The 10,307-nt window shown below is 40.6% G+C and overlaps 1 pseudogene; it reads left to right on the plus strand.

The window, feature by feature from the left end:
• The first annotated feature begins 1,074 nt into the window (after positions 1–1,074).
• On the plus strand, positions 1,075–6,645 carry LOC108700647 (annotated as a pseudogene).
• Positions 6,646–10,307: the final 3,662 nt, after the last annotated feature.

Here is a 10,307-nt window from a genome sequence, read left to right on the forward strand (position 1 = left end):
GGGAGATGGCCTACCTGTTATTCAGAGCTTTCTGGATAACAGGTTTCCAGATAACGAATCCCATGTGTACATATCTTCACTTTCAAAACCCCCCACAAAACTGTGTGATGAAATTCCCCTTAATTTAAATGGTAGGTTTATATTAAATGTAACTTATGCAGATATAGGATCCGTTATCTGGAAACCCGTCTTTCAAAAAGCCACAAATTACGGGAAGTTCGTATTCAAATAATGAAAAATTTTAAAAAAGATGTCCTTTTATATCCTTTTTCTCTTTAATAATAAAACAGTACCTTGTACTTGATCCCAACTAAGATATAATGTCACTTTGTTTACCAATATTCACATATAAACCTTTATTATAACATCATAAGATTAACATACACATTTACTTAATATTTTTATACTTCTGGAATGCAAAATATTTTATATATATGTATATTGTAATCATGAATTGACACATTTCTTTCATACAACGTTTATTTTTTTGTTTTCTTTTGTTTTCTACATTATTAATTCACTGACATTTCTACTTATACGTCTATACCCGCTATAGACGTTTCACCTTGGGAAAAACCCCTTTGTGTTTCCATATCCTATTGCTGAGTAGTAAGTGAGATTTAGCTCTTGGGACCAGATGGTGTTCCGACAGAAGGTTACTGAAATACAGCACCCAAACTTTCTCTGGGTATAATTAAATCTCTACATTTTTAAAAGCAGGCTGCTTGGAATCAGTTTATTGGATAAAGAGACACACCATCTGTGTTTTCGTGCTTGGGACACTGATCTAACTTTTATACACACTTTTGGACACTTCTACTTAACACAGTGACCCCAATTTCACGAAGTGTGTGTTATTAGTAAATGGAAAGACATGGAGAAGATGAGATTGGATTTGGCAACGAAAATACCTCAAGCCTTTCCCCTCCTACTCTGTCTCTCTCATCTGAGAAAAAGCTGTGATCCCATCACCCGAAGTGTCCAGAAAAGTCACTCTTAACCTTGATCAGATGACATAAGCTCCCTGCAATGAGCCAAACATGAGAGTGGCAGAAGAGAGGAGGAGGGGTGGAAGTTAAAACTCATATGGCAATTAAGAGATAAAAAGTTTAGGGGACTCTAAGTGTCTAGGCTTGGTATATAACAAGAGAGAAGTCTACCCACTGAGAATTCAAGTTTTAGCCAAGCTCAGAGTTAGGCTGGAATATGAGAGAAAGGGAGAACTTAGGTGGTGGATTCCTGGGATTCCTTCAACCAGAATAAAAAAGGAATTTGGTGTCTTAGGGACACTCTGATGATGGCTTCCCAATGGAATGAGGCAATATTTGCTGCTCGGAGGAGAAATGATGACGATGACACAACAAGAAGTAGTGTGTTCACATATACCAACAGCAACAACACACGAGGTGAGTAGTTGGTCTACAAGAAGCAACTGTAGCTGTTAATTCTTTAGGTACTTCGCTTCCCAAGAGTAAATATTCTTGGATAAGCTGGAGATTGGGGTTTGCATACGAAGCAACTGTAGCTATTAATTCTTTAGGTACTTGGTTTTCCAAGAGTAATTCAAATATTTTGAGTAAATTGGAGACTGGGGTTGGAACTCTAATCATATAATTAGCATATAATGGAACTTGACCGCCAACCGACATTATACTAAGCCTATATTGCAAGTTCCTGTTGGTCATTGTATGTATGCATTGATGTTTCTCTCCGTGTTGCATGATATAGTTCTTCTTCACACTCTGTACACGTCCATGGTATAACTCATTGAATATACATTCAAAAATAATGAAGTATAAATCAATTGTAGATTAAATGTTTTTTAAAAAATAAATAAAAATACATTGAAATTAATTTTCTTTAATTGAGTAAAACTTACATTGTATTTGGCTAAAGTAAATTGAGATACAGTATATTCTAATGCCAGAGCGCATATACTACAAAGGTAGAATACACCCATAACATGAAAACAGTTGTTGCTACTACTCCAGGTTCCTTCTTGCATTTTTATCAAGTTTAGATTTATAAAATGATTTTCAGTGGTGACTCCTTTAGACATCTCACAAAGGGGATATAGATGTGAGTTAGTGTAAGAGCTGGTGTGTGTGTGTGGGGAGGGAAGTGGAGTTTGATCTACATAAGTGATCCCCAATCTTTAGATTGTGAGCAACAATTGGATGTGCTCTCAGTGGCCTCAAACAGATCCTTTTTTTTGAATTCCAGGTTTGTAGGCAAGTTGTGGTTGCACAAGCCTATTGTACTTCCAAACAGATCCTCCTGTAGGCTGCCAGTCCACATAGAGGATACGAATAGCCAAATCACAGTCCATAATTAGCAGCTCAGGGACTTTTTGCATACATGTTTGTGTTGCTCTACATGAGGCTCACAGGTTAAAAAGGTTGGAGATCCCTGACTTATTGAAGTATTGCAAAGAAGGTATATGGGCTTGGAATAACAGATAGGAGTGATGTTTACTAATTAGTGCTACAAGAAGTACTTTGCCTGAGACTGCCATGTCTCTTAGAGGCATCAACTTTGCTGCTGTACCACCGGTCTTGCTGCAGCAGGCCAAAAATGACTATAGATATACTATTTCTTTCATACTGTATGCACACATACACTCAGCATTGAAATTGCCACTATACCCCTTGTATCTATCTAATGATTGTATTATTATTTTACTATTGCCCCTTTTCAGCTCCTATATAGATGTTACTTGCTTAGTCATTTTTTATGCTGACATTGTCTCAGGCTGGCTGGACACAACCTTCTTCTTTGCCACCCTATCTCCTGCTAGTGAGTTAAATCTCATTACCAAAGGCTAGCAGTAGGCATGGTATAATTATCCAAGGGGAAGCTTTGAAGACTGAAGTCACTGGGGGTGTTACCAGTAAAAATCATTAAAGGCTTTCCATAGGGACTTTATTAGCATAAACAACTCCTCGAACTTCTTCCTAGCCTATACAGAGAGATACCTTAAACCCATACCAGCATAGATAATCTTCTGTACTCAGCACAATTTGGCATGCAAATTGGAACACAGTGGACCTTTAATTTTCTGTTAGGAAAATATTTTTTTTTAATCTTTCAACATTAGGAAAGATTCAAATAAAGGTTTCAATACTACAGGAACATTACAAAAGGGACATTTTACATCACACAGCATATCTATCAGCAAATGTGCGCAAAAAAGAAAGGAGTTACAGCATTTAAAAATATATATGTTGTTTCTAAAATTCTGTTATTTTTCTAGGTCCATTTGAAGGCCCAAATTACCATATTGCTCCACGATGGGTATACAACATCTCTTCACTGTGGATGATATTTGTTGTTTTCGCTTCTGTGTTCACTAATGGCTTGGTCCTTGTAGCCACCTTAAAATTCAAGAAACTTCGACATCCTCTGAACTAGATTCTTGTCAATATGGCTATTGCTGATCTTGGAGAGACAGTCATTGCCAGCACCATCAGTGTCCTCAACCAGATCTTCGGTTACTTTGTTCTCGGGCACCCGATGTGTATTTTAGAAGGCTACACTGTCTCAGTCTGTGGTAAGACAATCTTTAATTTGCCAGATCCTCGAATGACTTGGGGAAGCCAATCAAGCCCTGCTATCTGAACACACATTTCCCTACTTTGACTTCAACTTAAACCCTTAAATGGCACCAACAGCAATAAAACCCCATAAGGCTGTGCTATATTATTGTATCAATATGGCCTGAGCCAAACTTAATCTACAACCTTTGTCCTTTACTTAGGTATCACTGCCCTGTGGTATCTGACTGTCATTGCTTGGGAAAGATGGTTTGTGGTCTGTAAACCCTTTGGAAACATTAACTTTGATGGAAAACTGGCAGCTACTGGTATAATTTTCTCTTGGGTTTGGGCCGCAGGCTGGTGTGCACCACCAATATTTGGCTGGATCAGGTAAGTACTTAAAATGACTTTTAAATTGTACCATCCAACATCCATGCTAAACAACAGCAGCAGCTTTGGGTTAGCTCTTTACTACCAGGGTAAAAATTTAGGTTAAAGCATTGTTGTTACAAAGTGTAACTAGCAACTAGTACCTTTCTTTAAATAAAAGACCATACAGACTTTTGCTCTCTTCTCTGGTTGTAGGTATTGGACTCATGGCTTGAAGACATCATGTGGTCCAGATGTAATCAGTGGCAGCACAGATCATGCTTGTCCTTATGATTACATGCTGTACTATTCCATTGGCTATCATTATCTTGTGTTGTATGGTTGACCATTCGGCAGGTAAGCAAGTATTTTTTTCATTATCTATTTAGAAAAAAGTGCATGGGGTGATGAAGGTGGCCCATTATGTGTGGGCCATGTGTGTGCTTGGAACGTTGTAGCTCAGCAACTGTTTTAAGGAAAACCATGCTGAGCAACCATCTCAAGGGGATGGCGACTTAATTACACTGTTTTGTTTGCCACAAGGCCTGTTTATTAACCGGGTTTGGCATTCATTCCCTTCCCAGGTAGCACAGCAGCAGAAGGAATCAGAATCCACTCAGAAAGCTGAAAGAGAAGTATCTCGGATGGTGGTAGTGATGATCGTCGCTTATATATTCTGCTGGGGGTCCTACACTTTCTTTGCTTGTTTCGCTGCTTTCAACCCAGGTTACAGCTTCCACCCACTAGCAGCTGCAATGCCTGCCTACTTTGCCAAGAGTGTCACAATTTACAATCCAATTATCTATGTCTTCATAAATAGACAGGTAAGCAGACCAAGCTTTCATGATTCCTTTCTACACTTACACCTATGAGCAGAAACTGCCACAGAGTTTGCCTTTATAGCCTTTGCAAAAATACCCCCCCCCCCCAGTAGTCTGATGCAGGAGAATGTAAATTATTATTATTATTGATATACTGGGGTAACTCCTGTTAATAATGATGATGGAGAATTTTACTGCTGAGACAAGTAATATGACATCCCATATCTACCCCGTATACATACCTGTATGTATGTAAGTATATTTTCATTTATATAGCACTGCTTATGTACACAGCACTGTACAGTAAAGAATACATTAATAGAACAAACAGGGGTCATTGCAATATTAAATAAAAATAAATACAATAATAAATACATGGGATCGATTATCCGGAAACCCATTATCCAGAAAGCTCCAAATTATGGAAAGGTCTATCATAGACTCAATTTTATCCAAACAATCCAACCTTTTTCTCTGTTATAATAAAACAGTACCTTGTACCTGATTCCAACTAAGATATAACTTATCCTTATTGGATTGTTGTGTTGCTTTTTTTTTAATGTTTACATGATTTTGTAGTAGACTTAAGGTATGAAGATCCAGATTAAAGAAAGTTCCATTTTCCAGAAAACCCCAGGTCCCAAGCATTCTGGATAAGGTCCTATACCTGTACAGTTACATTACAGGATAAGAGCAAAGTATCAAAGATACAAGAGGAAGGAGGTCCCTGCCCTGTAGAATTTGCAGTATAAGCTCAGGACCTTAAGAAAAGGGATGAGTTGCCATAGACTGAGGTTTGGCATGGCTTTTGTGTTTGCAAATACTGGGTGTGACTAAAGGGGAAGTACACTCTAAAATAGAATAAGGCTAGAAATGCTGTATTTTGTATACTAAACATAAACATGAACTTACTGCACCACAAGCCTAATCAAACAAATGATTTATGCTTTCAAAGTTGGCCACGGGGGTCACCATCTTGTAACTTTGTTAAATATCTTTGCAAGACTAAGACTGTGCACATGCTCAATGTGGTCTGGGCTGCTTAGGGATCATCATAAATTTTCAAAACAGTACAAATCAAATAATATCTGCCAGAAGCCGGTACAGCAAGACTGATTAACAATCAGAATATGCAGGCTGCACTGGGTCCTGTGTTGTCATGTAATCTAATGTGGATTTTATAGTTTTTGTATTGTTTAATACAAACTTTCTCCAATTCTGCAGAGCCAGTGGCTGCAGCAAAATAATCCTCCAAATAGAATCCTAGTTTATCTATTTAAATCTGGCTTCATGATATTTGTCCCTGCAGCTGGAGTTTGAAATAATAAAGGGGATGTAAAGGCAAAAATAAAATCCAATACAAATCTTTACACAGTCGCCAACTGCTCTACAGGGGAACAAACAAAGCTGCTTGAGTTCTGCATGGCTGGGAAGTAAGGCTGTCCTGCTGTTTATAAGTATGATTGTTTCTCTGCAGAGCAGTTAGGGACCGTCTGACAATTCCTATCCACAGCAGTAAATAAAGGGAGAATTTCATTGCATACAGTCAGGTTTCTTATAAAAACGGTACACATTCTTTAATTAAAGTATATTGGAGATAGGTTTCATTTTCATTAAAGAAAGTAAAAATTGGATTTTATTTTTTTTTTGCCTTTACATGCTCTTTAAATGTCATAAGTTTAAAATATTTAGAGGTCTATGTTTTGGATGTATATTAACTGCCATGTCTCCTTTTCCAGTTCCGAAACTGTATCTATCAACTGTTTGGCAAAAAGGTTGAGGATGTATCAGAATTGTCCTCCACCTCCAGAACAGAGGTGTCATCTGTCTCCAACTCCTCAGTGTCCCCTGCATAAACTGATAATGTCTATAATATTATATTGTTTTCTGTTTCTCCCATTTCCTTCTCTTCCCTTTGTTTCCCTATTTCCTTCTCTGCACATTCTTGTTATATTCATATACAGGGGCAGGTGAATGCCTAAACCTGGAACATACAATAATAAACCCAGGTTTAAATGTGCACTAAACGGAGTTCATAATGACATTATACTGAAACTGCACTACCTGTGCGTAATGAAGGAATGAAGTCTGGCATTTTTTGCTACTATGGTATTAACATATTAAAAGTGCACAATTGACAAATGATTGGGCAGCCAGGCTGTCCCTATTCACAGTATAGCCATGTGAGAATATTATGTAACATGATTACAGATGAGATGATCATTAATCTACAGACAGTTAGTTGCACTGATACACAAGGAAGTTGGCCAGTTCTGGCCTAGTGAAAAGACATCACGTTAGGAAGAAGAAGGCTCAGTTATGTCAATAAGAGGGTTGCAACTGTGTTGACTGTGGGCTACATTTGAAAATTCATTTGGTACCCTCTCTAATTCAATAGTGTCCTGTTTGAGTGATGGAGACCAAAACTGTACGGCATATTCTAGATGGGGCCTTACAAGTGCTCTATACAGTGGAAGAATGACCCCCTCCTCCCTTGACTCTATGCCCCTTTTAATACAGCTCAAAACCTTATTTGCCCTTGATGCTGCCGACTGGCATTGCTTGCTACAGCGAAGTTTATCATCTACAAGGACTCCAAGGTCCTTTTCCATAATGGATTTGCCTAGTGCAGTCCCATTAAGGGTATAAGTTATTGGTCAGGAGGCGATGTGACCACATCCTGTCACACTTTGGTATATACTCTCTAGGCGAGTAAGACAATGAGGGAAGTTCGAAAGAGCAGCCAGTGGCATAACTAACGCCCCCGCAGACCCCGCAATGCGGGGGGGCCCTGAGCCCCACTGTTGCTCCAGCTGCCGCTCCCGCTCCCTCTGGTGGTGAAGGCCCGTGCGTTCCACTGTGGAATGCACAGTCCCTTAGTAAATACACAGACTCGATTCCCTGCTGCTCCAAAGGCGGAGAGGACTGGGTGCATTGCGGCCTTTGTTTCTTGGCACCTTGTCTACCAATTTCATTAATGATGGCCAATTATTATCTAGAAAGGTAGTAACATCAATTAAGTGCCCCAGATCTCTTTCTATAAGGGTAGGGGCACACTGGGCAATTCGGGGAGATTAAGTCGTCTGGCGACTAATCGCCTCATCTTTGCGGTGACCAATCTCCCCGAACGACTTCCCTCACTAAAGCACTTCGGAAAATGAATCTCGGTGTGTGCTTTAGTGCCGGCAATTTTTCATTTCAGCCAGCGCAAGAGTGAGAGAAGGCATTTGGGGAGATTGGTCGCTGCAAAGACCAGGTGATTAGTTGCCATGCGACTAAATCTCCCCAAATCCCCCAGTGTGCCCCTACCCTAAGGGTCTGGCCACTAGAGCAGATTCGAGGAAATTAGTCGGCCCAGCAAAAAATCTCCTCTTCTTCTGGGCTACAATCTCCCTGAACTGCTTTCCCCCTGCTCGTGTGGACCCGTGAGCAACATTCAGAAGTAAAAGGAGTTGGGGAGCAACACTAGCATGAAAAATGTTCTTGGGGTGCCAAATAAGTGGTGTGATTGGCCATTTAGTAGCCCCTATGTGGATTGTCACCCTACATTGAGGTTCTGTTTGGCAGTACATCTGGTTTTTATAGAACCAAAACTTGCCTCCAAGCTAGGAACTCAAAAATTAGTACCTGCTTTGAGGCCACTGGGAGCAACATCCAAGGGGCTGGAGAGCAACATGTTGCTCACGAGCTACTGGTTGGGGACCACTGCCCTAAACTATATCAGGCACTGAGTTTCAAAAAGAGTAACTGTTGTCCCATCATTAAGCTTTTCAAGGTGCCACAGAGTTAGATTTTATCTACAGTAGAAACAAGCAGTGAGATATTTTTGTTAATATATTTGTAGAACATCAGGGAATCGACAGATTTAGGTAAGAAAACAAGCAGTTTAATCTCTATTGTGTCTATTTATTGCACTGTGCTGTGTAGCATCCAGGAGGCCGTCCGTCTGAAAAAATTACACACCATTTATAGACACAGGCCGCCACAGTTTCTATGTCTATTACTATTAGGTATTTTTATTGGGGCTGGAGAACAGAGATTGAATAGATGTGAATGACTCTGGAGCCAGGGGCCATCCTAATGCAACACTCGGTACACAAAAGGTACCTATTAATGATGGTGCAGTTCTGTTGGTTATATAGTGCTCGTTGGCCAGCAATCTTACTGGTAAGTGTGGAGTTAATGAAGTGTTCATTGGTCATTTTTCAGTGGTCTTATTGGAATGTCTAGGATTAATGGAGCGCTTATTGGCCATATCTACAGTGATTATACAGGTTCAGCTATACCTGTCACCCCCTCCCCCATTTTCTCAGGAGTTACCTGATTTTGCCCTCCCCCTGTCTAAAGCTGACCATAGACGCAAAGATCTGATCGTACGAATCAAGGATTCGTAGATTTTCAGGCCGTGTGTGAAGAGTCCCGACATTTTTCGTCCGGCGGAGATCAGTCGTTTGGTCGATCGGACAGGTTAAAAGATTTCTGTCGGGTGCCGATAATATCTCTGCGTGTATTGCCGATCGTACGATTTTCAGAGGGAGTCTGTCACTAGCTTTGGTCGGACATAACTTTCGTACGATTGCTGTCAGGGGCAGAATATCGGCTGATCTGTTCTTTTGTACTTTATTTGATCGGATCGTGCGATGATTTGTACGATCGGATCTTTCTGTCTATGGCAAGCTTAATAGGAATTCCCCCAGTTTTCTACAGGCGAAATTGGATGTGTACGTGTGCAGAAACACTCAGTGATGTCATCCAAGCCAAGTGCGAATGTGTGGTGAGCAGTCAGTGGCTTCAGGCTCACTTGTGTTTTTCCTGACGTCACTATTGGGTCTGTGTTTCTCCTGATCTCTCCTACTTTGAAGTTGAAAGCTCTGCACAGCTGTTGTTAATATGCTGGACCAATTGCACAAAATTGGGTCATGCACCTATGTTCTTCATCGAGGGGCCCCTGAAAGTTCCTCTGCAGGGCGGCCCCACAAACTCTAGTTATGCCACTAGAGTGGCGCCCATTTCTTTATTGGTTAAAGCATAGTAGCTCGTGGAAGTTTTAGTTGCACTACACCGCACCTTCATTTATTCCACTTTGCAAAGACCCTACACTTCCTGATCTCCCTAGTTGCTGGGCAGATGCCCATGTAGCTAGTTGTAATTTGCATATCCAAGTTATTGGCCAGGAGGCGCTGTGACCACATCCTGACACTTTTGTTTAGTGAGTGAGAAGGGGTGGATCTTCCTCTTTGACTCCTGGTGTCAAACCCATCTGGATGTTTTCAGGGAGCCTGGGTAATCCAAGGCCCAGTAAAGCCAAGTTTGCCCTAGAGGGACCTGAATCTCTAGTGTGGAAGTTAGGGGTCAGGACCCCGTGAATGAGGCTAGTTAGTGGCAGGTATATATCTGTTATAGACTCTTTAGGAGAGTAAGACAGTGTCGGATGATATAAAAAGCAGCTTTGTGCTCCATCAAGGAGGTGTAGCAGGGAGTAGCTTCCCAGGCTGTAGAATTTGCCTACAGTGAAGGGACACAGTGGATAGGGTGTCAGGCTTTAGGTTCTCCTCCCTGACCACTCCACTGGATGAGATCC

The sequence above is a fragment of the Xenopus laevis genome, chromosome 8S (genome assembly GCF_017654675.1).
Source record: "Xenopus laevis strain J_2021 chromosome 8S, Xenopus_laevis_v10.1, whole genome shotgun sequence".
Lineage (NCBI taxonomy): Eukaryota > Metazoa > Chordata > Amphibia > Anura > Pipidae > Xenopus > Xenopus laevis.